At 37.3% G+C, this 27648-nt stretch overlaps 1 protein-coding gene and 1 long non-coding RNA gene across 17 annotated transcripts in view; both read left to right on the forward strand.

The window, feature by feature from the left end:
• The window catches only part of LOC148224898 (uncharacterized), a 384098-nt gene that overhangs the window by 268562 nt on the left and 87888 nt on the right, over positions 1 to 27648 (forward strand). For 12 of the 16 annotated variants that reach the window (XR_015801629.1, XR_015801636.1, XR_015801631.1 and 9 more), the window contains one exon: positions 1504 to 1603. The exons of the other annotated variants lie outside the window; for them this stretch is intronic. The gene's annotated coding sequence lies outside the window, so the exon portion shown is untranslated. The remainder of the gene's footprint in view (positions 1 to 1503; positions 1604 to 27648) is intronic. 16 annotated transcript variants of the gene reach the window in all.
• LOC148224899 (uncharacterized) lies at positions 10821 to 27393 on the forward strand. The gene is made up of 2 exons (XR_015801683.1): positions 10821 to 15503; positions 25991 to 27393. It is a non-coding gene; the product is annotated as an uncharacterized LOC148224899 (long non-coding RNA).

Here is a 27648-nt window from a genome sequence, read left to right on the forward strand (position 1 = left end):
CTAGACTCAGTAGTATCCGACAAAGAGTCCAGGGAGATAATCTTGTTTTGTATACATTGAAAAAATTCTGGCAGTCTTTCCTTTGAAGAGTTCCAAGTATTCTGTGTCTGAGAGCAAGGGCTTGAAGTTTTAAAAGGATTCATAGGATTGATATAAATCCAAACCCATTCTAACTTGGACAAGTGAAGAACTTTTGGGAAAATATTTTCAACAGAGGTTTCACAGTATTACAGACTTGTATAGGTTTAAAGAGTCTTCAGGAGATCTCTGGTTCAACCTTCGACTAAGAACAAGTTCAACATCAAATTCAGAAGCCAAGTTGCTCCGAACTTTGTCTTATCAGGTCTTGAAAACCTCTAAGGGTGGATTCCATGATCTCTCTGGGCAATCTACTCTAGTATTTTATTTTCTTTATTTAAAAACCTTTTTTCTTACATCCAGTCAAAACACCTCCCATTCCAGCTAAGTCCATTATCTCTTGCTCTCTACCAATGCACCTCAGTGACAGAATTATCTCTATCATCTAAGTAGCCTACTCATAAATGTTGAAAGTTGGCTCTGAGGTCCCCCTACAGCCACCTCTCCAGGCTGAACAAAACCCAGCTGCCACAGATGTTCATTCTTTATAGGAAATGTGCTGTTACCCCTGGATTACACTGATTTCTGTATTTCTTGCTTTGGGTCCCCAAAACCAAACACAGTATCTGGATGTGGCTATGTGTAGGAGATATGTCACACACACGTCCTTCCCACTGACCAGTGAACTGGGGTGGATATTTAGGAAATACGAAGTCCTTACCCTCTGAGGTAGGGAGTCAGGCAATGGGCATAGCCAGTAAAATCAGCACAGAAAATGTGTGAGAAAAAGCCAGCTGGGGATCTTCATGGGTAGAAGAGAGATCAGGACAGCGTGAGGATGTCTAAGCCCAACAGAAAATTCTGAGATGAGACTTTTACTGTGAACAGTGAATCTCATGCTGAATTAACAAAGGATTTCACTACAATAAATCAAAATGGGTCTGGGTTAAAGGACCACTTATGAGGAAGACATTGAACTGAGAAGGCTGTGGCAGATTGGAATTTAGAGGGCAATAAGGTTTGGGAAAATACAAGGTGACATCTGTAAAAATAAATAATACGTGAATACATAATCAAATGCAAAACATTATGCATATTTAAAAGGCAAATTTGTTGAGTTCTTGACTATGTCATTAGATCTTTTGGTTGTGTGTAACATGTATCATTAAAGTCTATATTTTATTTGCATCATATACTGTTATACTTTATAATAAGCATTTGAATTTAAATTCCAAATAAAACTAAGAGTAGCCTATTCCTCCATCCACCTTAGTTTTATTGAGAAATTATGGAACATCAGCAAAGCTCTCTGAAGGAAACTCACAATCTCAGAGATTGTTCAACCTTTGGTCTTCTTTTTTAAAGTGATATTTTCTTTTAAAGGAAACACTGAAAATAAATTTTCTACCTTTCAATTCCCCCCAGCTGGAATCAAGAGTCATAATCTCGGACTTCTTGAAGAGCCAAACTTGTTTAAACCATTCACGAAGGTTACTATTTTATGCACATGAGTAATGCAGCCTCTGTAAGTTGAACATGATGTTATCTCTAGAAACATTATGCATAAGATTTATCTTCAAAGATATTTTTGAACTTAACTTATGCATATCTTTGCACTTAAGTTTGATTTGATAACCTGTAGAACAGATCTAATTTGTTTGTGGTTTTCTGTGCTCATCTCCATACTGGAAAGTAATCTTTACTATCTGCACATTGGTAAAATTTGTTGTAAGTTTATTAGCACCATCCACAGTTCCTTGACAAGAGAGAAAGGGAGAAAACAAAAGGCTGAGAGAAGAAGCAGGAAAAAAGAATGAGAAGGGAAAGGGATAAGAAAAGGGAAAAGGAAAAGGAAAGGGAACAGAGAAATATAAAATATGATCATAAATCTATCAAAGAGGACTTAGAATATTATAAAGAGCTTTGAAACAAAATAAGGAATAAGCCTACAACCATAATTCAGCTTTCTTTGAAGACTGCATAATCAGTCTGGGTGTTGAAAAGTCAAGTTGTTGAATCTTAATTAATTAATTTATTTTTTAAAATGCCACGTGTTTGTTTAAAACATTAATTTGCTATCATTGTATCAAAACTCTACATATTTCAGTTAAAAGCATGCCATCTTGCAGAACTTGTAAGTTCACTACTTCATGCTTCCAGTCTCTCCTGCCTGACTCTGGAAGCTTAGCTGGGTTCATCTCTTGTGAGGTGTCACTGGAATGAGGATCCCAAGCATCATGACCAGGATTACCAATGGAAAGAATCAGGATGAATTCTGGAATATGCAGACCAGGCAGAAATAGTGATCCATAATGAAGGTTGAAAGCCTGAAGTACTGACCTGTATTGACATGAGGCCACATGTCAGTATTTCCACAGAGAAATATTTCCTTTCTTAAATGAAATGAAATATTTTGGGGGTTGATTTTTTTCATCAAAATATCAACATTTCACATGCATAATGTCAATTTTCCAGCCATTCTACAATAAATTGCACCTGATACAAATGTATGTGTATCTTCTCTATTTTTCCATGCTAGCTGTGTTTTCAATGAGAAATTATGGAAATAAAGTCAATATGTCAGAATCTATAGGCTCTAATAGTGGGATTCATCCAACAAAGTACAAAAGTCTATAACTGAGACATCTGCATCTGAAGTTGCCACCCTGGACTCTTTTAATAATCAATAGAGAGAAATAAGCACTTTTAGGGTATGATTCATCTCATCCTGATTTAGATGGCTAAAATAGGTCAGCTGAATCATGTTTTAAAAGCATCTCTTTCTCTCTATTGGCATTAGAGGGAATCTGTGGTGACAACTTCAGACATTGACAGTTCAAGTTAAATAAAGTTACTTATGCCTTAAGAGTCCATAGAACTGTTATTCATAAACTTGTCCTTTTGCACCATAATTTCACCTGTTCATTTTATTTGTTTCCAAATAGATGCTGAGTTTTTCTTCTCCTCTTTCCCCCGTCAAACCAATCTTTTTATATTCATTTTTTTCCTACCTACATTGCCTTGCACATACTTTTTCTATTCCTTTCACCATTGCAAAATCAGGCTTGAAGCCAGATATTTCAAGCCAAAATCTGAGATAAATAAATGCATGACGTATTTACCAAAACTGTGAGATTCTGCAGTACTGACTGCCTACTTTTATTGGTATTGTCACCACTAGTCTGTGATCTTTTGAACTACAAGCCCCGTAACCAATTTGCACCTGTTGTCTGATATAGGAGGCCAGGCAAAATATTTTCCTGTTTTGTTTCCCTACCTGGACTGCACAGCACCCTTTAACATAGGACATAATAATGAATTTCCAACTTCTTTGTACCTATCTACAGATGCCACAAATTACAAAACTTTGATAGCTTTGCTCACATATGAAGCAAGGATTTTCCAGCAATTACAGTGGCTTGGGAGTAAAGACTGCAAACAGAGTCATACAATTAATAAAGTGAATAGGTGTTATAGTCAACACAACTTTTCTGCATTTTGCCATACCACGATCCTAGAAATCATGCCAGAGACATTGATATCTCTTTTGAGCTCCTCTGGAAATGAAGCGTGAATGAAAGTCTAAACAGTGGTTGCAGATCTTTTCCATTAACTTCTCTAACATGGAGCAGCATTGCCTTAGCAGCATACTGAAGGAAAGCAAACAGCAATAAATCTGACTTCCCTCTGGGTAAACCCTGCAAAGGAATATAAAAGAGTGAGGGATGGGGTATGAATTTCGCTTCAATGCACCGGTAATCTGATTGGACTAAATCTGAGGTGGAAGACTCAGATTAACTCACAGCTACATACTGCGGGTTTTCAAATTTTCATAGTGCAAGAAGCAAAGAGGAACTCTTAGATCATCTAATCTACTTTCTTCTTGATCACAGGCACTTATCTTTCACACTGTTATCCCTACCTTGAGCCAAATAGTTTCTCTGCAGCTAGAGTATATCTTCCTGAGAGTTATCTAATCTTGATTCAAAGATCTCAGGAGATGGAAAATCCACCACTTCCCTCTATAATGTGTTCTGATAGCTAATAGCTATCAGCATTAAAAGTATGTGCCTTATTTCCAATTTGAATTCATCTGGCTTCAGGCTCCAGCCTTTGGTTCTTATTATGCCTTCTTCCACTAGATTACAGAGTCCTTTCATATCCATTATTTTCTGCCTGAGAAGGTATATATGCCATAAGCAAGTCACCTCTCAGTCTTCTGCTTCATAAAGAGAAAGATCCAAATCTCTCACCAGAAGGCATTTTTCCCATTTTTGAAACATTTCTATGTTTCCTGTCTACCCTTTCCAGCAGCTTCATTGAGTTTTTCTGAAAACGAGGACTGCAGAGTTGATGCAATGCTCCAGAATTGTCCTCCCCAAGTTATAACAGAAAGATCAATTCTCTGCTTTCTCAGTGATCATTCAGCAATCATGTTGAGGATTTTCTACATCACCCCATTCTGAGACATTGTTTGGTTGCTTATCAAGTATGAATAGTCTGTAGTTTAAGCCAATCTTTTCAGTCATTCTATTCTGTGGTTTTCATCTTCACTTCTAGAAATGTAAGTGAGGATTGGGTTGTATTAAAGTATCCTACTCCCAATACCTTAGTTTACTAAACATTCTTTTCTACCTCCACAGTGATCTCTTTTTTTACCAGTGACTTATCCTTAATTTCTACCAGGAGTAATTTTATTCTGACTTCTGGACTGTTAACAAAACACTTGCAATTATTCCTCTGGTAATAGTTCTTGTGAAATCAGAGGAGAAACATCCCACGTTAGCTTTGCAATGTTTTGCATAAGAGTAGCAGCAGGGAAAGGGGTCTGACAAATAAGATTGTCTTGTTACCTTCTATAGCATTTATTATATGTTAGGATTCATACATAATTATCATCAAATTGCTGAACATTTCTCCAGCTGCTTATAGGAATTCTTAAGTGCTGGTTATCCAATACTGTGGATTTCAAAATGTTAATTACTTGCTTTTGTTGTTCAATACCCTTTTTTATTACAAATGGGAAATCCTCGTCATTATCTTTATAGGATACCAGTAGGCCTGAATTTTTTTTTTTACCTTGAATGGTTAAGTCACCTAAAGACATCAGTTATGATGCATGTAAAAGTATTGCAGAATTTGGATGACGTGGATCAACAGCTGTAAGGTAACCAAGTACAGCAAAATTTAAATGTCATGCCCAAACCATAAAGAAGTCTGCTTTCTTTAACTTTTACACACACACACACACACACACACATACATATATATATATATATATCTCACACATGAGCTGGGTAAGGAAAGCTTAAATCTCCCTCTTCTTGAATGGGAATAAGGTTCCTGTTCTCTTGTCTCATAGAAAATGGTGTAAGCACTGAAATAAAGTGACTTTTACTGAATAAATTCTGAGGTTTCATCACATTTTCTAAGTGCCTAGATACATATTTGGCTGTTAAAAGCAAATCCAAATGCTATTTAAAATGTTTGGGGGTTTTTGTGCTGAAAATATAAAGAAAAAATACATCTGTTCATATTTACCTGAAATTAAATATAACCCTTACCAAAGAACAAAATATAAATTATCCATAAAACATACCTAAACATATAATTTTACTTTATCAGATTCAAACCAGAAGTGTTTATTAAGTCTGTACTTTCAATATCATACTGAGCAATGTTTCCTCTTCAACTTTCTGGAAGTTCTGCAATATATGTAGATTATTTTCTTTGGCAAAAATTTTAAATGCCATCTTGTTTATATCTGTTCTTTTCGTACATTTTTCCTTGGTTCCTCCAGCCACTTACATTAATATTCCACACTTTATGGGTTCTAATAGGGTACACATAGCTTAGGTCCATATTGCATTTGTCAACACAAAGTCTTCAGTTAGCAATGTCATTTTGTATCATCCATCTACTCCAAACAAAGATGGTACTTGCCCTTCCCATGAGCTGCAGCCCCCTCTGTCAGTGCAGCTCACTGGCCCAGCAGAAAGAGATCCCAACACCCTGTGGTCCTTCGTCTTCAAACGTCGTGCAGCCAAAGTTACAAGAGTGTTCTCTGTCTCTTGCTCTTGCTTGTGGGGTCAGAAAGATTTCCCAGAAGATCATGTTTATTACTGTCTTCACAACTGTGCTACCATCCTTTCATCTGTTATTTCTTTTTTTTTCCTGGTGAATACAGCATAAGTATAAGGACTTACTGATTTTGTTCATGAAGCTTCCCAGTTGTGGTATGGTTAACTTGTAATTTGCTCTTCAGCAAAATAATTGAGAAATATCTGGAGGTGATCTGAGGCAATATTCAGCAGTGTTCCTGTCTGTGTCTAAAACAGTAATTAGAAGAGGTTCAGGAGCTAATGTTTTCCCCAGAGGCCAATGATGTCAGTTGGTGAGGTCTACACTGTTTATGGCTTCTCCTTTCTTGGGGGGTGCAGATTTATCTTTGCATCACTTTCAAACATAGTCTGCCAACCACTAAGCAGTGTAGACCTTCAACATGATATTTTCCAGACCACAAAACCACATCCATGCTATGTCAAACAATTAGCACACACTCACAATTCATTAAAGTCAGCCAACATACCTAGAAGCTTCCTATTTATTTAGTTACCTAATCTCCCTTTTACAGGGTATTAATTTAGACATCTCAAAATTCATACCTTAAATATCCTTGCTGAATCACTTTTTGTATTATTTGGTCACCTATGACTTAGACTCTCTAACACCCCTTTTTATCCAGGATCAGGCTTATCTGAGTGTCATTATTGAGCTCCATTTCTTCAGTGGCAGGAGAAGAGTTTACACCTGATAGGATTCAACTTCAGATTATCTTTAAAATGGGAGACTTCCAATTAGGACCCTGTCAAAGGCACACAGATTTGAGCCAGCACATTTACAGCTGAGAGGAACTTCTGGGGCAGAGGGAAGCATCCTGCAGGGTCCATGACTCTCAGAGCCTGGCTGAAGTTACTTGCTCAGAATTGCCACCCAGCATGGCCTCAGGGAGATTTCCTCAGCTACCTGGGAGCCATCCAATCCAGGTGCCTGAAGCTGGAGTTGCTTTCCATTTTGTGGGGAAAACAAACAACAATAAAAAGGCAACTACAATGCAGTTCAAAGACCTTTCATCCTGGAATGGTTGCACATTCAGACACTGACAGCTTCTTCTGAATCATGCTGTACTCCAGCACCAGACAGAAGAGTGGATTAAATAATACTGACAATCAGTGCCTATTCAAATGACCATTTTAACTGAAATAAATACTGCAAGTACCAATGAACAATATTTAGGATAGAAAAATCTCAACTGTCTCTACTGTTATGTAATGTAATATAAGTTCATATACTTAACTAACTAAAATTATTACATACCACCTTGCTTCTTATGACATTTATCACAAAAATCTACTCAGGGCAGTCCAGTACTCTGTTAGGGAAATGAGAGGAGCACTTATTTCTTCACATTAGTTAACATGTCAAAAGCTTTTTATCTCAAAGATATTAAATGGTAAGAACAGTGTGTTTCAACTTCTAAATTGTCATACATCAAAGATTTTGGAGGACTTCTTTTTTAAATTGACAGTTGTCATTTAATATACCGTATGATCCAAAGCATATTATTTCTGAATGTTACCAGGGAGATTTCATTGGCTTTTGTGACATTTCCAGTCTTTGGTATAATTGGCTAACAGCTTTTTTAAACTAATGTCTTTTAAGAAATAGTGTACCTGGTGGTCTGGGGTATCACATCTACTGTTTTCTCTTTTCTTTGTTGTCCAAAAATGTTACCGTAATGATAAAAAGTGACATTATTTTAAAAGATAAGAAACACCAAAATTATTTTCTGTCTGACCTTTACAGTTACCAGAACAAGCAGCTTCTGTTAGCAAAATAGTTCAAGCTTTTTATTACAAAGGATATTTGGCAGTATTCCATAAGAAAAAAAAATACATGCAGTTCTTGTCAAGGGAAGTCATTAAGCCCTCTCTCCTTATGCCATGCTAACATTTTAACAAAAATAAAATTCTGGGTATTTTAAGATAGAGGAGGAAGTTGACTGTGAGAGGCAGGGATATTTCACATAACACTCTTTATGAGTGTACTAATGCAGTTTTATGTCTTTGACTGCACTGCTTTGAAGCAAATATGGTGGGTTTACCCAAGAGTTCAAGGAGATTTTGGTGACCTTCATTTCCCAGCTGCACATTTATGCATTGAGAGTTTTCTTCTTCACCCTGGTCTGTTTTCTTATTAGAATGATGCTCCTTCTTTAGGGTAAGCTGGGAGGTAAGACAGACAAATGACTCAATGGCTCAATGTGTCTAAATTGCTGTATTTATGATTTTAAAATAATTATGGCTGTTCCTCATTGCTTCTGTTTTTTCCAGGTAAAGGCTTGCAAATCAATGCTTAGCTCCACTCTATACCTCTCATTTTTTATTTCACAGGTTACCACAGAATTTGAGAGGGGTAAGCGCTTGAGATTTACAAATCACATCCAGCACAGATCCTTTTAAGCGCTGTTGCTGTTGCTGTTGCTCTGGTTCTTCAGCCCAAATAAGGATGATATATGCCTTGCTTTCAGCTCACATGGCAAAGATATGACATTGTTGTCACTGATGCTTAAGAAAAACTCTATGAGTCACATTACATCAGCAACAAAAGTTAGAACAAAGCCTTCTTTCTTGTTGAAAGAGTTCACTGGTTTACTGTTTTTTGCTCAGCTGGTGGCACTGAGCATAGCCTGCAAATGGGTGAAATATATTTTAGGTGCACGAAAGCAAAAATAGTTTTTGAAAACATAACATTCCTTTAGGAAAATAATTGGAGGCAGCTATAGTCATTAGCTCTGGAATATGTAATTCTTCCCACGATTCTTAATATAAATTGAATGCTGTTGCATGGCACAGTATTAAAGAATATATGAGTTAAATATCTTCCTGCTTAAAGATGAGCGGTCTAAACCCTGAAAAATTACAGTATATGCAAATGAACATAAAGGACTGACTTTACTGACCATTTCTTTGTGTTTGGGGGATAGATTTCTGCATGGCATAATATTTCCACTTGCATTGGTTTCCTGGCATGAAAATGTTTATTGCACTCATTAGCTAAGAGGATGTCGGCACTGGTCCAATGAACACAGATCTGCCTTCTGATTTCAGCCATTAAATTGCAATGGGATTCATAGGCTTAACATTGTGGGTGTGAGAATAATAAAATGGAACTCCATCTTTAGCCCAGTTACCATGGATGCAGTTAAAGGTCATAGTGGCAGCTGCTAACTAGTTGCCTTTTTAGCTGTATTTCCCCTCCTGCTATGTGTTTTTGTATACCTTAGTTTCTGCAGGTCTGCCTTAGAGCAATTCCACTTCCTTAACTTGGCATGTGGGTTGTCTTCCCCAACATGATCGCTGCATTCCCATAAATATGCTTGTTATGGGCATCCCTTTATTGAATTATTTGTGACTTAATGAAAAATGAATGCAAAGGCCTTAGCAAAAAAACAGAAATGTAGCCTGCTCAGCACCCTGAATTATTTCTATTTTCTGCAGTCTGCTTCACATTCCTAGCTGGGGGTGGGGGAAAGGAAAGAAAAAAGCCCTGTATATAGTGAATTCCCATCTCCGTTTAAACTCATAATGGGTTCAGGCACTGAGGCATTCACAATGTGGGACATCAACTACTACTTCTCCATTTGGCCCAAAGTCCTAGGAGTTAATTCCCTGTACTGCATGAAGTGTCAGAGTAATTACTGCTGATCAGCCCTATTTCTCAGCATTCTGTCCTGCTTTGAGAGGCACCCTGTTTATTGATGCACCGCCACCTCATCACAGTGCTTTCATTCAGGCAAGCTGCTTAATCGAAAGGGCTTGGACAATGCAGGATTTTCAAAGAGAAGAAGTGGAAAAAAAAAATTAAAAGTAGCCAAGTAAAATAAAGTGAATGGTAAGGAAACCTGAAAGCTCTACAAAATATTTCCTTATGTCAACACTTCATTTCAATAGATTTTAAAACTCTTATTCATTTCCAAAAGAAGGTACTGTGAGTCTTTTCTGTGGTGACTCAACTATGTGATCCCATCTTTTGAAGATTTTTAAGAACACAGTGCTGGAAGCCCTCCTTGAGGAACATTTATCAGGTTTTGTTCTGTTTATGCACAGGCAATGACTGTGTCAACCTTATGAACCACAATGCAAAGAATTTTTTTTAAGTTTTTGCCTCTCTGTTTTAAAGATACATTTATACAACTTGTCATTTTCTGAAAATGAATTAAGTACTACTTGAGCCAAGTTATTTCAGTTCCACACAAGGGTGGCTTCTGGTTCTCTTTGGCAGGATGCCACTTTATTCATTTTTATTTCAAACACAATGTGAATCTTTTAATTCAGATATAGTATATAAGTATGATGGCTATAAAGCCTACACTGTGACTTATTCATGCTCCTCCTCTCCTTGCACTTCTGTGAATTTTAGAGCGTGGCAGAAAGTTACACTGAATTCATTTCAGCTTAAATACTATCACGCTTTGTGTGTTTGTTAGAGAGAGAGAAGATAGACTTATTTGGGCTAGCGTTTTCATTAGGACTCAGTGTTTTCCTTGATTAAGTTGCTTTTGGGCACTTGTATATCTGAGGCTACCGAGACTGTAGTAATTTTCCAGCTGATCCTATTTGGACTGGAGGAGTGAAATATATTGCCCCATGGAAGAGGAAACAAACAGGTAATGGCAAGCATATATATAAACAAACCAGTTATCTAACTGTTTGCTGAGATTCTTTTAATGACATCACTCCCCTCTGTGGCATTGCTTCATTAAAAAGTAATTTTTCATAAGTTGTTCAGCAGTGCTGTTGAAAATAACAGAATATGACTGCTACAACTATTCCAGTGTCCTGTTTTACTGTTTTCTCCACCATACTTTAAATCAGAGAATTTCTTCTTGTGCCTTGTTTACTGTTGATATTTTCTGGCTGATTGGATAGGAATGACATTTTGACAATTTACTGTAGCAGTAAGCACTGTAAAAACAAAAGGTGCTGATGAAAACTCAGAACCCATTATTATGTAAATTATGGCTGACTAACACAGATTCCATCTCCCAGTCACCATCATTGAGACCAGTTTTACTCAATGATAATAATTTTCATGATTGCAGTCTTCAGAGAGATCAGAAATATGCTCTAGCTGTTGCATTTATCTACAGCGGGTACTTGACCCTTAATTAAATTCTGAAACTTTTTTATGTAACAAGGTAAAATACAGCTGACACTTCTATTCAAACAAAGAGCATCAAACATAGATCTACGAAATAAGATAAAGGTATTTCAGACTTACCTTCTTGTAATGCTAGCAAACACGAAGACAACAACTTCCTTTGAAAGAGAGCTTAAAGTTTAAAATGCAAAAAAAGAAGGAAAAGCATTCTGTTGGGCAATTCAAATGTTGCACTTCAGTGCTGTGTCTGCTAAATGTTGGGCTTGCTCTGCAGAATGGGCTTGAACTTTATATTAAAATATGCATGACAGGAAAAAAAAACGAATGAGCTTTGAGTACATAAAGGATGTTTTCTCCCCTATATTACTGGATTAATAAATGTAAAAATATTATAAGGTTAAAATAATGTTATTTAATGTTCATCACTAACTTTCATAAGACTGTAGTCTCCTAAATCTTGAAAACTGTGCTTTGTAAAACTATTCCTCCTAAAAACAACTTAGTGGCAACTCAAGGTTCTGCACTACTGAGTTAGTGTTCTACTGCTAACTGAAATAAAAATGATTAAACATTGCACAAGCAATTAATATGACATATGTTTATGTAAATATGTTTAGAAGATAAGACTGGGGGAAAGGGGTACACTGTAGAGAAAAAGGAAGTGAGGCTTTTCATTTATTATTTACATATTTTAAGGCAGCCCTGTAAGCTTTTGGTATTTCTTTCCTCTCTGTCCTCCCCATTCGAGTTTTTCCATCTCCTTCCCACTCTTCTCATCAGTTTTTCAAATGAGAAAATGGACATTTCAGGTAAGCAGCAACAGTCCAAGTAAGCAGTAACAGTCAAGCTAAAAAGGTAGGGTATTATAAAAATGGAGATTCAGTATTTCTTTAGACATAGCACTTTGCTAAACTGTCAGTTCATAGAACCAATGAGCTAAGAAAAGTAATTACTTAAGTGGATTTCATGAAGAGTAGAAAGATGATTGTGCCACATTAAATAACAATTGTATCCTTAATGATGTGTTGGACTATAATACAAACATCCTTCTGCCATTATATGCACTACAATATACCTTTCTAATTACTCTGGTGGCTTCCTCTTCCTTTATTAAGATGCTATGCTTTCAGAGACTATGTGAGCATTATGTAAGCTTTTTTTTTTTTTTAAATTACAGTGAATGCAGCTGCATGGTCATTGATAAATTGGTTATAAATTACTGACACTTTATATATGAATGGAATAATTGTTTTTGCATTTTATTTTCTTTATAAAATATAATTTCTCTTAGATGAGATGCAATGAAATTCCAAAAACATTATTTTTCTGTGTTTTTTTGGCATTTCTAGATATGTAAGGAACATAGTGATGTAAGATAATTAATAAGGCAGATTCAAGACAGTATGTCAAGCTTATGAAACAAAGCTGGAACAGGGTAGATAATTTGGTATTATTAATTTCAGTGATTTCTTGCTTATAGCCTGTGACCCCTTGGGCATCCTTGGGCTTTCCTGTCAGTGGTCCTTGAAAAAGCTATTTTATCATCTGCAAGTTTAAATATATTGCAAGGTATTCCTTTCAACTAAAAACATTTTTAGATTGTTTCAAAGTACAAAAAGGTTGAAAACCATGTCTCCATTTCATTGCTTATATTCTGATCCCTTAGAGATAGAAACCCTACACTCTTTAGCACAGCCTTCTATAAATCAGTATGGTTTCTATGATTTCTAGAGTTACTTTTGTGCACTGTCTGACCACTCATCAGACTTGACTTCCTAACATTTTGTCAGCACACACAATACTTGGACCCAGTTAAAATTTACACACATTAGTAGTCCCACTGAAGGAAAAAGAAACATCTTTTATGTGGAAATTCTTCCAAATGTATAAAAGGATTGAAGAACTAGGAAAAAAAAGCACAAAACTGGATAATTCTGGATTCTCTGACAGAGACTCACTTAACTCTCACAATAGAATTTTTTGTGCAAAACCCAAACTTGAATAAATAAGTAAACAAAATAAACCCTGAAAAATAGACTTCTCTGTTGTCTCTTAGTAGAGATGCACTCCTTTAACTCATAACTCATGCTCTTCTGCCATCAATTAGTGCCATCAATAACAATAATTCTATGAACAGTTCAGACTACTTTTATGCACACTTCATTGCAGCCCCAAATTAGGTAGTCAGCTGGGAATTTTATCAGTAAAATTGATACAATATTTTCAAAGTTCCTTACCACTGTTGAGAGACCTGAAGGTAGCTTAGAGGAAAGAGGATAATGTCCTGGTTTGGGAAATCATGTCTGACCTCTTTGAAATATAGCAATAATAGGAAAAATATGTCATAGCATGACCAAACTATTTTGTGGTTCTCATCAATATTATATTCCCTTTGTGAAAAACTAGGACACATTATAAAGCTAGTTTCACATCTGACTGTTCACACATTGTCAAAATAAGAAGAGACAATGTCCACAATTTGAAACAAAATCCATGTATAAAATTCGTCTGCAATTAACATAATCCATATCCTACTAGCAGCTCAGCAAGTATATTTCCTCTTTAGTCACAAATTCTACTGGTACAGTAAGAGCTCTGTGCTTGGATCGTGTGCTAGGCAGAATTATGGGAATCTTTATAAACTCCCTGCTGCACTGCTTGGTTAGCTAAATTCAAGATTAGTAAATGGTCCCTGGAAAGTAAGCAGAGTAGTTCCCCTGTTACTGCATTTGAAACATATATACCTAGCCATATATTCTACTGAAATCAGCCATATGAAGCCCAAAGAAAAAAAATTGTAGTGTTGTCTGGTAAAATTGCAAGTAAGTGAAATTTTTTTACTAGGGTGAGCAAGTAGCAACTGAGAATAATCTGTCGTTTTTACCTGTGCTCATTAGCACCTGCAAAGTATCCATTACTCAGTACTCCTCAGAACTGGGCCCTCTGTGAGATGACAAATTCTGTTGCTCTGATTTCTGGAAGAGAAGGGTGGAACAACCTTCTTTTTTCTGAAGTTTAGCTTAAATCCAAGCACATTATATCTTGAAAAAAATCAATAAATTATTGAAAATATGTTGCTTATGGCATTTTCCACTGCTTTTAAAAAACAAGCACTTCTGGAAAAGGAAGCAAAATGTGAAACTGGACAAAGATAGTTGCATATAATGATTCAGGCATACTTTATAAATTATAATTGTCACATATATCACAGATCTTTCTGACTGACAGAGAGGATGGGTGAGTCAGTGTCTCTTTATGTTTGGGAAAAGTGATTTCTTCCCAAATTAGCAGCTCACGTGCAAGAAATATATGAATTACATCTGAAGCATTGAGAATTCTGTTCAGTAGGGAACTTCAACTGTGTTTAGGAACCTAACTGAAAATTTTCACTCTTAGAAATCCTTAGTCAGAGGATGCCTTGCTCTTAAGTGCCCAGACTCTGCTGAGATCTTGATTTTCAGTAGGGTATCTAATATTTCTTGTTGTCTGAAGCTCTTGTACCTAGAAATGCTTCAGTGTAAAAAAAAAAAAAAGAAAAAAATTAAAAGAAATTATAATTACTCAGCTTTCACTTTCTGCTGAGTTAAAGCACCATTTTTGGTTTTCAGGTGCTTGTTTTAGGTTATCTCCAGATCACATTAAATAGGCTAAAGATAAAACTCACCTCGTCTACTTCTAAATATTGGCATCCAGCCTCCAAAGCATGAATGAGACTGACATGGAGAAACAATTTCCTGGAACTTATCTATTAACTGCTGCTTACTGAAAAACAGATTGGCTACTCTGGTGATAGCTGTGAAGGATGTGGGTAGGGATATAGCTCCTACAAGCTCAGCACATGCCTTCTTGAGGACCACAGCCATTTCTGCTTATTTTCATCTCAGAAGCTGGTCAGACCTGCTGGGAGCCAGTGCTGGTTTTGCAATGACCCAGAGCAGATCTGTGTTATAGACAGACTTGCTGATAGGTAAAAGTCCTGTATAGCTCTGATCATGAGAGTCAGCCTTGATAGCCAAGAATCAGAATGCCACATTGCAAATGATGTAACAACTATTTTTTCTGCTCAACTTTCTGATCAAACACTTGGAAGCATCACCAATTTGTCTTGGCAACAGCTCTGCCACATGGAAAAGTCGCCTTATCAACATTATAAAGAAAGACAATCAAGCTTACCTAAGATCATAAGGCAAGCTGCTGTGGAGGTAAGAGAAGTGCCTATGTTTGAAATCTGTATCTGAAGCACAAATCCATTCTTCTCCCTCTGAAAGGGAGAATGCTCAGAATAGTCTCTAAAAGTCTGGGATGAATTAATCCTTGCAAAATTCACTCTGCTTAGGCAGTATACAACATCTACCATGGTATGCAGGTCTGCCTCACCACATAAGTGGGTGGAGAGCTACAGCCTTACATATTCCAGCAGTGCATGACCTTTAGAAAGTAATGGAAGCATGAAGCTGGACTTGTAGTGAGACTTTTCACCTTGATTTTATTCAAATATCAGGAAGTTGATTCTTCTGGCCCTCTAAAGGGTGTTGCTGCCTCTTGCATGCCTTTGCCTGGTCCTTAGTGCAGGTCCTGAAGGTGCTGCAGAGGTTTTGCATTCCACCTTCAAGTGAGTTGGACTTATGAACTGGAACTAAGATCAGAACTGGCAGCTAGGCTCATGCCAAATTGAAGTTTTATTTATTTGATCATTTCATTGCAAGGTAGACACTGTGTCTGTGGTTTGTATCTTTAAAATCAAATAAACTATTTATATATAGAGAAGAACTGTGAAACACATAGACCTTATTCATTAATATTTTTATGGTTTCTTTACACTTGACAAGTAAAGAATTTGTGAAAGTGTTTTTTGTATCCAAATCCCACAGATTTCTTGGGGTATTTTTTTAATTAAGAAAGGGTACAATCTAGATTAGTAACACAAATGTAGCTCTTGTTTTTCCTTAACATGAAGCATGAAACTCTCTGAGTGAATTTTTGATACATATTTTTTATGGGATACATTTGATGAAAACTTAAGAAAATGCCATCAACTTTTATCTATTTAACATTTTCGTGTTATTAAATGAGAATACCCCATGTGAATTTCAGGTCAGAGTGGAAATATAAATTAGCTACTGTTTTCCTTCCCATCCTGATAATATTATTTTGTTTACATCACCATGGAAATGTTTATGCAAATTTTCTTACCACGCCATATCCATTATACCTTAAAGAGAAAACAGTCTAATAAAATTTCTCAAAACAGCTATTACTTGTAGGAAAGGAAACTAAAGGTCTGTAGTCTTTCAAAATGTCATTGCTACTAAGTGGAGCTTCATAGAGGAAGAAATCAGAGTTGTTCTTTCAAAGAGACAAATTACAGTGTGCTCCAGATGAAGCCAGCAAAGCCATGGAGAGGCTGCAGTTTGCATGCTGGGTCTCATGTGATATTTTGGTCCTGTGAACATGGGGCTCCTGGATGTTTTTGCCACTCATGCTGACAGTTTGTCAGGTCACTCCTGCACACATCTTTACAGCTGCAGCTCCTGCTGCATATGTTGCAGGACATGTGGAAAGCCATTAGCTGTTTCTGTCTGCATTACTGTCATTCTAAAGTACAATCTTGCCATGCACTTTGCACTGCGAGGGCTAGGAAACCAGTATCTTTTATAGTAATGACTTCCAGTTTACAGCCTTCATTTGTTATATTTCCTCAATAGCTGTTGTGTTGAGATTAACTGCATAAATGGTCTGCAGCTGGCTGTTATGAATTAAGGGAGTTTAATCAAAGTATTTCTAATGTACAGCATAATGATAATACATGGGGGAAGTACTATTTAAGAGATAATGATGGCTTCAGAAGATCACTGTTGTAATGTTTAGTGCATATGCCTTCAGCATTGAATTTGTTGTTGTTCTGAATATGCTTAATGGATCAGTGAAAAGCTGCCTAATGTGGGATTGTTTGATGGGGCTGACAGAGCTGGAATTAGCCCATTGCTGTTTACTGCATACAGCCATTAAGATTAATTGCTGCCAGATAATTTTGACTGTTTTTATCTTCGGGAAAAAGTGTCACTAATGGGTTTATAAATTGGTTCACTATTACTAATAGTAAGGCCAGTGTAACAGGAGAGGATGTGAGCAGCTAATTCTAAAGATAAAGGTAAAAAGTATAAAGTACTATATGACTTGCTAGTTTTAAGGGATAATGTTATCTAATAACAGACAGACTGATATATGATGCTCATTAATGCTATTTCCCGGGCTTTGGGTTGAACCTAATAGATGCTAATAAAGTCTTATTTGATGTACCATTAAAAAGCTCAATCTGTTTTCTGCATTAATGCACAATGTTGTTTATCACATTTTCAGTGACTAAAACCCAAACCCTCAATCTGTTACATAACTAAACAGTATCAGGCTAGTTATACCTGTTTTTGTCTTTGTTTAGAGACACAGAAAACATTATAGGGCAAACACATTTCTGTATATGCTGTATGCAATTCATATCACTTGACAGCTTCCTGTCAACAATAACACTTCAGGTTTCATTTTAATGTATCCTCTTTTACATACATGGTCACAGGTAAATTCAGCAAAGCACTCCCTCTGAGAGTTAAATTAATTGATTTGCAAATGTTTGAAAACAGTGTTGGGATGTGGGCAAAGGATTATCTGAGTAGGATGAGTCCACATTAGAGGTTAATAGTATATGGTACAGCACATATACAGGCTTGTGCACTGCCTCTAATTTGCTGTGTATTAAAGTTTTTTGCGCACTTAGTCTCAAATATATCCCTTGTATCTAAGGGCATTGACAAGGGAGTGTGAAGAACATGCACTAAATAGATAGAAATAGAGACAAGGAATGCTTAATGAAGAAGGGAAAACCAGTAACTCATGAGTAGTGAGGTTCTTCTCTTTTCAAGTAGAGATAGTGTAAATTATGAAGTGATTCCCTTCTCAAGTTGAAAGATCATTTATATTTTTCATTACCAGTTGGGGTTTTTTTGTGCTGAGAACATCTTCATTTTTTGAGACTCTCTAGATAGTAAAACAGTTCTTGTCTAAAAAAGGCAATTGCAAACAATACCAGAAAAAGCTCTTTGCATTATTTTTACCCTCCATAGTGCTAACATGTGAAGACCTTTGAGAAGTTAAGAGGAAAAAGTTGTAGGGTGGTAAGATAATTTCTGCTATATTTGCTTGCATTTGTTTCCACAGCAGTATTCCAAGTGGCATTTTTGCTTCTTTGCCATTAAGGACATGAGCCCTTTATTCTAGTTTAGACCATTTCCCCATGCATCCACTTTAAACTTTCATCCTTTTTGCCATATTTATGCCATCTGCCTGTGTATCTAATGTTGTATATTTATGTGTTGGGGCCTTATATTATGTAGGGAACTGGCTATAATCTAAATATTCTTCTCTTTATGTATCTGGATATTGCACAATAATACCTGGACATATCCATTCAGGTTTTTACATTATGTCCAGACCCTGATTTTTTTCTCTCTCATATACAGCACCATTCCCTGCATTATGCATATTCAATAAATCATCTTCCAGTTAAACTTTTGTTTGTGCACAGTTCTAGCACTGCTTTGACTTAAATTTAAAATCAGTTTCATTAATTCAATAAAAACTCCCTGTAAACACACTAATGTTGGGTAACAGGCAGCTTATTTGAGTTTACTTTGAATGCAGTGTAGGTTAAACCAAGCTCTTGCAGCCTTATATTGATTTAAAAGAGCTGGCACTATCGACTTCACTGTTTTAACTACACTGATTTTAAATCCTGTTCTTAGTTAAGCCAAGGAAATTCTCACATAGAAAGTCCCAAGTTTTGTTCCCCAAAAAGTGTTGCACACATTTCCATACAGGGCCCTGCATAGGTGGCAATTAGCCTTTCCTTTCGATTGTTAATGATTCTTAATAATCTTGAGGTAAACATTGATTAGGTTGTTAACCAAGCTGTCTGTGGCAGGCAATTTAGGATGATAGCTCACATGAAAATTATTCCACAATAAGGTATAGTGTTGTGGGTTGTCTTAATGCAGAGTAGCTATACTGGAACAATTCCAGGTAGAAACACTCTGAAGGAGATTTGAGTGTTCTTGTGCCCGTTTGGACAGACCAGGGCATCCTTGCCTGCTTCCAGAGGGAATGGATCCCCTGAGTTAGATAAACCAGCCCAGACGTCTTGAACAACCTAGAACCTCACAAGAAACATGTATTTGGTGACCTGAATCCTTTCTATTCTCCTTTTAAGTGATCTCATTCCAAAACAAATGGTCAGGCAAATTTTTACCTGGGGAAAGGAAGGAAGGAAGGAAGGAAGGAAGGAAGGAAGGAAGGAAGGAAGGAAGGAAGGAAGGAAGGAAGGAAGGAAGGAAGGAAGGAAGGAAGGAAGGAAGGAAGGAAGGAAGGAAGGAAGGAAGGAAGGAAGGAAGGAAGGAAGGAAGGAAGGAAGGAAGGAAGGAAGGAAGGAAGGAAGGAAGGAAGGAAGGAAGGAAGGAAGGAAGGAAATTTTAGGTGAAATTGAAAGACAGGCAAGTTCACACATCACACAATGGGATCCTATTTCACTAAGAAGAATCCTCCTAGTCCTTTGCATTGCAGGTGCATCTGTTTTGGGTCATGCTGTACATGATATGGCTTTCTTCCTAATCTTCTATTTGCTACAAAGCTGCTCTGATTATGGATTTGCAGAAGCAGCACGTTAATCCTGAACTTTCTTTTCCAAGCAGGCACAGATTTTGGACTGCTTAACCTAAAAACAGCAGTCACTGAAGTTGGCCAGGTGTTTCTAAACTAAAATCTGTTGGGTAAAACAAAATTATGTTTTGCAGAATGAAGGGCCTGATCTTCACTGCAGTAAGGACAATCTGATATGGAATAGGTTCCACTAAGCATACACAGTAGCACCAGTGCCAAAGTTCAGCAATCAAGAGGAACATGCATTTACATTGTAGTGCAGTATAATTGCAACTTGAATAGGTTGGGTTTTTTAATTAAAAACATGACAAATCTTTCAGGAAGAGGGGTTGTCAATTCCTGTTCATTTTCAAAACTGCAGTGAACATGAACTTTCTGAGCATTCAGCTTTTTCTGGCTCTATATTAGGTTCACGTGGCAAGGTTCTGGTACTTGAGGGAGTTTCAGGGGTGACTCCTCTGAGATGCTTCCAGAAGATTCCTCCATGTCTGACAGAGCCAATGCCAGCTGTCTCCAAGACAGACCTGCCACCTGCCAAGGCCAAGCCTATCAGCAGTGGTTCTGTGATATTTAAGAAGAAAAAGCAGTTACTATGCAGGAGGAATTGCAGCCAGGGAAGAGTGGAGTGAGGATGTGTGAGAGACACAATTTTGCATATGCCAAGGTCAGTGCAGAAGGTGGGGAGGAGGTGCTCCGGGTGCTGGAGCAGAGATTTCTCTACAGCCCATGGTGAAGATCATGGTGAGGCAGCTGTGCCCCTGCAATTCTTGGAGGTCCATGGGGATGCAGAGATCCACCTGGATCCCATGGAGGAGATCCACACTGGAGCAGGTGGATGGTTGATTTGCTTTACTTCTCATTAGTCTACTCTGATTTTAATTGATGATCAATGTAGCTAATTTCCCCAAGTCAAGTCTGTTTTGCCCCTGATAGTAACCAGTGAGCGATCTCTCCCTATCCTTATCTCAACTCATGAACCTTTCATTATGTTTTCTTTCCCTGTCCAGTTGAGGAGGGGAATTATAGAGCACCTGGAGTGGTGGGCACCTGGCATCCAGCCCAGGTCAAGCCACCAAGGGCTCTAAGTGAGGGACATCTGTCTTGTTGGACAATGCAGGTTTCCACCTTACATTCCTGGGTGATTGCTGAGATTTAGCATAGCCCAGGGCAGCTACTGAAAAACCCTAAATGAAGGTATCAGCCAGTTACAAATTTAGTCTAAGCAGTATTCTTTCCCCCCATATATGCTCTGTGAAGTATAAAGTCAGAAAGCAGAGCTTTCCGAATTTCCTCTTTCCCCTAACACTCTGTAATTCCAAATACTTGCCTAAAGCAAGCCCTTCTTCAGTGTCTTCTGGAGCAAAAAGTAGTATTACAGAGCACAGCCATATCCACACTGGTCTTGGGATTGTTTATTTTCCTGTTCCTTTCCCACCACGTCCCAGACCAGTGACACATGAAATTAATGGAACAAGGAGCACTACTCAGTATGAGGTCTGCATTATGCTCCAGGGAGAAGGACATGGTGGGCACTGAGAGATGCCTTCAGAAAAGCAGCCTTTCTCAATATCCAGTTCAAAGCAGAAACTTCACTAAGGTGTTTTACAGGACTGTCTCGCCCTTTCTATGGATTAGACAGGAAGCCTCATGAAATTACCCTCCTACCTCAGGCACTTCATTTAAGGATCTAAATTTAGACACTGGGAAGTGCCTTATAATTTTCTTTCTTCAGGAAGACCTTCACCTCTTTGCATCACCCCAGTTCAGGACAGATTACCCTTCTAGTTTTCTGTAAACTCTGATTCAAAGATCTTGTTACAAAACAGAGCAAGCCCTATATAAATCATAGAACCACAGAATTGGAAGGGACCTTCCAACCATCTCGTTCCAACACCCTTGCCATGGGCAGGAACACTTTCAGGTTTATCCATCCTGCAAGATGGATAAAGAAAATATCTGAACCTAGAGGGATGTATGGTGTTTAGTTTGACACCTTGGGCAAGCATGAATTTATCACACTGCCCTGTCTCTCACTTCAGCCTCATCAACAACTGTGATCCTGAAGAGAAAATCCTATGGGAAATCTGCACTTTAGTTGAGGGGGAAAAGAAATCAAGTGGAGCCTCCAAAAATTATAATGTGTTACATTAATTGCTCCTTTTCACTTTCCACCTTCTTGATTTAAGCTTTTGCAGCTCATATTTTTGAACTTTCCTCTGCAGTCAATACCATCAGGAATGTTTTTCTTTTTCTTTAATAAAAATAGCGATTATCAGGTAATAACAGGATTTTTGAAGCTAAGACACTAAAAATACCGATTGTTGCAAAATTCATGATTAAATTTCAAGTCTTGGCAACCTCATGAAGAGTCTTTCCTTTCAAGACCAGTTTTCTCATATTTCTGAAGCAATTTCTCAAGTGAAACTGCTTTTTCCTCTTTTTTAATTTTTTTAATGTATACATAAGCTTGTGCTGTTTAGGAAGAAAAGCAAAGATGAATCCAGGCCATGGCTAAGTGCTGGGAGAGCATCAAGTTATAGATCATGCAGCCATTCTATTTATCAACATAAAAAAATTTTTGTCTAATTCATGAAATGTTATTTTATCACCACACAAGGGTATGTGGGCTGATTTTTTCAACTAAAGTATGAATTTGCAGTAGTAGATTGCCAAACTTTCTCCCTAAATTCACACTTGAAAATGATGTGCTGAAATTTTCAAATTGACATAATTAAGAATATTAGGAACAAATGTAGATACTTAATACAGCTCATGAAATAGGTTAGATTTTTTTTCTTTAATTCAAGTCATGGTTATAATATCCTGAAATTAAATTATTTAACATGGAAGATTCTCTCAGCTTCAGACAGTTTTAGGCCAATTCTTTCCAACTGCAGCTATTACCTCAAAAAATTACATAACTTGCCTTTTTTCTGCAAATCACTGAAGCCCGACTGGTGCTCCATTATTAACATCAGAGCTGTCAGCATCTCAGAGAGGCAAAAGCAGAAAGCAAAGCACTCCTAGCAGCAGCAACAAAATCATGCTTGCACTTAGAGAAATCTTCTTTCAATCCTCTTTACACCAAGCAGAGAACTACTTAAAGTGCAGTGTGCTGAAGGTGGGATTCATTTCACTTTCACTATCTGTAAGTTAGAAGTCTCTGTTAGATGTCTGCAAGTTAAAGTCAGCTTGACTCCATCTCTAGACATGGAGAGAGAGGCACATCCAGAAGGGTGATTCACCCCAAACACAGACAGGCATCTAAGAGAGGTGGAAGGAAGAACCACCCTTTGGAAATGTCTCTCCCTCTCTCTCTCTCTCTCTATCTCTCTCCAGTGACTACAAAGGGAGACTGTGGTGAGCGGCTTAAACTTGACAGCTAGTTGAGATGGAATCTAATTCTAAGCATGTGTAACACAGGAGGAGCCTTACACTCCTGTACTGAAGACAATGTTATTAATGATGATCATTTGAAACATTCTGCATTAAAAGTGCACAAATTGCATCATGCTTGTTGGCTAACATGAATTAATGTGACTGTGCATATACCTACACTGATATGCCATGTGTGTCAGAGCCTCTGTAAAAAAAAGTAGGAAGGGCATGTTTAGTAAAGGACATGGCTCCAAAACAGCTTTACATTCAGCTGGGTCCCTGACCATCTTCTGAATGCTCCTTTTTCTCTCAGAGATAGCTGTTTTACAACTGTCTTACAGTAACGACAAACCTGCTCATCTTTCTTACCATCCAAGTGCCATTTGCCTTGTATTTTACAGGAAGTGGAACTGTATTAAAATAAAACTAAGAGTCAGAACATATACTTTTCACATGATTTGCATTAACTTTCCAGCCCATCAAATTATTCCTCATTTTAGTTTAAAATCTGAAAAAAAGGTAGAAAATATCCTTCCCTAGGAACTGTAGGCAGTAGTCTGTGTGACATCGACTGATTTTCTTTCACATTGCTTCAGACTAATCCTGTCTAGAGCAGGTGGGGCCTGTGAAGTAATAGCTCTTGACCCTGGCTCTCCTCTAGACTCCATACAATGTCTTCATGACCCTAAAGCTTCTCTTTATTTCAGTTCAAAGAGTCTGACATCAGAGAGAGTTGTGCTGGAGCCAACAAGACTGGTGACTGCTATACCATGGAAGTGACCACACATGTGGTGGGCCATAGATTTTGGCATGATAGCATTGTCTGATGGCACAAAGTCTGCAGGAAATATGTCTGAAAACAGGGAATAATGGGAATTCAGCATGACAGAGGATCAAAATTCCTATGTCTGAACTGATTCCTGCCATTCTTAATACAGCAGAGTAGGCAAACTCCGATGGACTTTATCTGGAAATGCCTTTGTTTTAATGAAGAAACACAAATTTTAGCTTTTGTTTTCACAGCCTCTCGCAGAGAGGACATCAAAATAAAGAATTTAAGAGACCTCTGCAGCCTGAATATCTGTGCCTTTATTAATAATTTCTCGAAGACAAAAGTGAATAGACATAATTTTGTGGCTGCATCCAGAAGTTTAAGGCCCTATCAAATCAAGCTTGCCATCACCCTCTCTTCAGTTTTACTGTGGGCATCTATATAGTTAAGCTTTCACCCCAAAAACTTTCCTCTGAATTACATCAATGCAAGTAGAGAATGAAAGCTTTTTCGCTTAGTTTCAAAACACTTCATTGGAAGATGCAATTCATGTGAATCTGAGTATTTCATTATTACTTAGATGCTCTGTCAGCGTCACTGTTAAATCTAGGTACCTTTAGTATTCTTAGTGTAGCACATGCATGAGAAAATACTGTAGCTGTGAAAGTCCAGATTGTGCAATCTACTAGCCTAGAAGGTACTGTCACTTTTATGTGCCCTATATTTTATTCATCCATAGCTCAAATAAATGCAGATTTTAAAAAATATATTTATCTTTAGCTCTTGCCTTGCTTTCCCGTCCTCAGTGTTTGGTGTTTGACAATCAGGTCATCTAGAAAAAACTCATATGCTTTGTACCTTCAGTAAGCAGCCAAAAAAATTTCCAAAATATTGCAATTTGATGGGGTTTATCTCATTGTTCTTAAAAAATCCGTTTGGTTTTCATGATAGCCTCAACCCCTGGGTAAGTAAAAATAAAGCCAGAATCTTGTTTTTAATTCATCTGTCTAGACAGGAAGATTTATAAAGGATCATTTACATGGTGAATCTTTCACTGTAAGTCATCTAATGGTCTTCTAAAATCAAATTCTACTTTCAAAAAATCAAAACTGTTTGAGTTATTAACATAGCACCTATTTAGGGATATTGTTAGATATACAAAATACTGAAAGACAAAATTGCACCAGCTTTGAATGTCTTTAAAGCAGCACATTAGAAGTCCTCATAAGGTTTCATTTATAGCAAGAAGCAAATTGGTTGCAATCATGATCCCACTGAAACCAATGAGATTTCACCCTTTATTTTTTGCTAGTCAGACACATTCCTAGTGACATGACCATAAGAAAGATTCTTGCACAAGGACAGATAAATGGTAGACTCTGTCTCTTGATACAGTAGGTTTATTTGACATTTCTGTGCTTCAGTATTTCTTGTAGTCAGTGCACAATATGTGTTCCAGCCTGAAGGCTTCTCTTGATAGATGATAAAAATAAATGTTTCTATTTACAGATCCAAAAAATTTTAAGAGGAGGAGTGAAAAATATTTTGACTGTTTCATAAAACATGTGTGAAAAGTGGTCAGTGAATAATTTTAAAGGATCAGTATTAAATTTGCATTACTGCAGTTAAATCCTAGCAAGAATTGGAGAGTAAATTCAGTAAAAAAATTAATGAAAGAATCTTGTAAGCATTCTGCAAACTCAACCTCTTAAGTCTCCAATATTAGGTAGGGTGTTGGGCCTTAAATGTTCATGCCTCCTATAATATACAGTCAAGTATGTTTTAATATCTCTTTATCTTTAGTGATTTAATTTGACCTTTACTTTCTTTCAGTCTCTTGATTTTATGGGGTTAAAAGTCCACAATGCATTCCAGGATTTATCTGACCCTTGAGAGTCCAATGTATGAGAACTGAAGACAGTGACTGATCTTTGCCCAAAAGCAAGAGCCAGGATGCCAAAGAACACAAAACCACCACAAAATGGAGAGATGGACAAGATTTAGGGATGGGAGAGAAGAAAAGAAGAAAAGAATTCTACAGTGAGGCGAACTGGCACAGACTGATGCTCATTCACATGCTTTTCTTTTGAGATGGACTGGCTAGTTCCAGCACCTCCCCATCACCTCCTCCCAAATCTCTGCTGTTTCCCAAATCCTTCCCAGGAACAGATTAAAGACTAGCAGGTGGCCCAGGAAAAAAATCTCTCAGAGACCATTCAACCTTTCCAAAATGAACAATCAAGTTCCAGTCCCACTTCTTTCACTGTTAAATTTACTACCGCAAAAATACTCATGAGCAGCAGAAACAACCTTAAGGCAGTGATGTATGGAACAGCTGACTTCTGTGGTTTGCAAGAACTGTAATACTAAACCCTTTCCCTATGTAAACTGATTTCTGGTTTTGAAATGTAGTCATTGGCTTCCCAACTGCTGATAGCCATAGAGCTGCCTAAAGCCAAGCCAGCTTCTCTGCTGAGCAGGCAGTATGGTTTCTTGCCATAAAGGAAATTGCTTTAAAGGCAGCCTGTTGACTGTGTAAAGGATGGATGTGCATGACTTTTGTTCAGAGCCAATGTTTTTCCTGCCATCCTCCCCAAAGAGACCTTAAACCTGGAAACCAGTGGTTTCATAGACAAATTCAAGACTCAGTCATAATCAAATAGGCTCAGCACAGCATGTGATTGCACATCAACAAGGCTGCAGTAACTGTCCACTACAAATACAAGATAATGTGACATACGTTAGCCCACAGTGAAAAGGGGCTAACCTAAGCCAAATTACTCTCAGTGTGCCATGGGCTAAGAGCATTTGCACAGGCATTTATTGAGACAGTTAACCAGAGTAATTTGATCATATGTCTGATCTCAAAGACAAAATAGACTCTAAATTGCTAGTATGGTATATGGGAGATGTAGCCATGACATTCTGTTGCACTATCATCTGACCTAACAAGAATGTAAAAGATACACTCCTTCTTGGCATTATTTTAACACAGCATTTTACCAGCCTGAATTATGAACACAGAGGAAAAAAAAGTGTTATATTTAAACCTATAAAAATGCAGTTTATTCCCATTTGATAAGGCACAACTTTTTCTAGCAATTGTAATCTGTAACATTACAGCCTTAGGAGGTAATTTACTAAATAGGACAAAATTAGCTGATTTTTGGACCATTTAAAGCAACACTTCTGTTGAAAGCATATAAAATGTATTAAAGTAATCTCTAAAGTCTTTACCCCTGCTTGAGATTTTAATTTACTCAGAGTTAATAAATTATCCCCTTTCAGAAGCTATTGAAAATTTTCACTTAAATCCTTTTTAAAACTTAATGTGTTCAATTGAATCTTGAGCAATTTATACACACATACACAGAGCTTGAGGTGGTCACCATTCTAAGGTGAAGGCTGAAAAGAGGTTAGATTAGCACTAACTCCTCTTCCCTTAGGGATTGCTGGGGTGCTATTAATGAATGTGAATTCCCTCCTCCCCC

Source organism: Sturnus vulgaris, chromosome 2 (genome assembly GCF_052056855.1).
Source record: "Sturnus vulgaris isolate bStuVul1 chromosome 2, bStuVul1.hap1, whole genome shotgun sequence".
In the NCBI taxonomy this organism is placed as follows: domain Eukaryota; kingdom Metazoa; phylum Chordata; class Aves; order Passeriformes; family Sturnidae; genus Sturnus; species Sturnus vulgaris.